The sequence below is a fragment of the Penaeus monodon genome, chromosome 30, assembly GCF_015228065.2.
Source record: "Penaeus monodon isolate SGIC_2016 chromosome 30, NSTDA_Pmon_1, whole genome shotgun sequence".
Classification (NCBI taxonomy): domain Eukaryota; kingdom Metazoa; phylum Arthropoda; class Malacostraca; order Decapoda; family Penaeidae; genus Penaeus; species Penaeus monodon.
In genome coordinates, this window is record NC_051415.1 from 17,165,938 (window position 1) to 17,166,214 (window position 277).

General features: G+C 32.9%; 1 protein-coding gene across 3 annotated transcripts in view; it reads right to left on the bottom strand.

Moving 5' to 3' along the window:
* LOC119592566 overlaps positions 1 to 277 on the bottom strand; it is a gene marked incomplete at its 3' end in the record, with an annotated part of 11,187 nt that overhangs the window by 6,864 nt on the left and 4,046 nt on the right.

Genomic DNA, 277 nt, shown 5'->3' on the forward strand with positions numbered 1-277 from the left:
TAATGAAAAAATCACAATTTGAGCCGTACCCTACTTCCTTTTCCGCAGAACAAATGAAAATCACAAATGAAAAATGAAATAACGAGGTGCCGAGTCATTTTGAAATTCAGAACTATTAACTTTAAATTTGTTTTTGTAAATGTTTAGATGTTTACTTTTTTCGATACCATTAAAACGATATTGTTATTGAGTAGCTGCGGCGGTGCCAGTAAATATAGAGAAGTGTCGATCAAATATGTATTGCGATACTACCCACTTACGCCTATATGTATGTAAG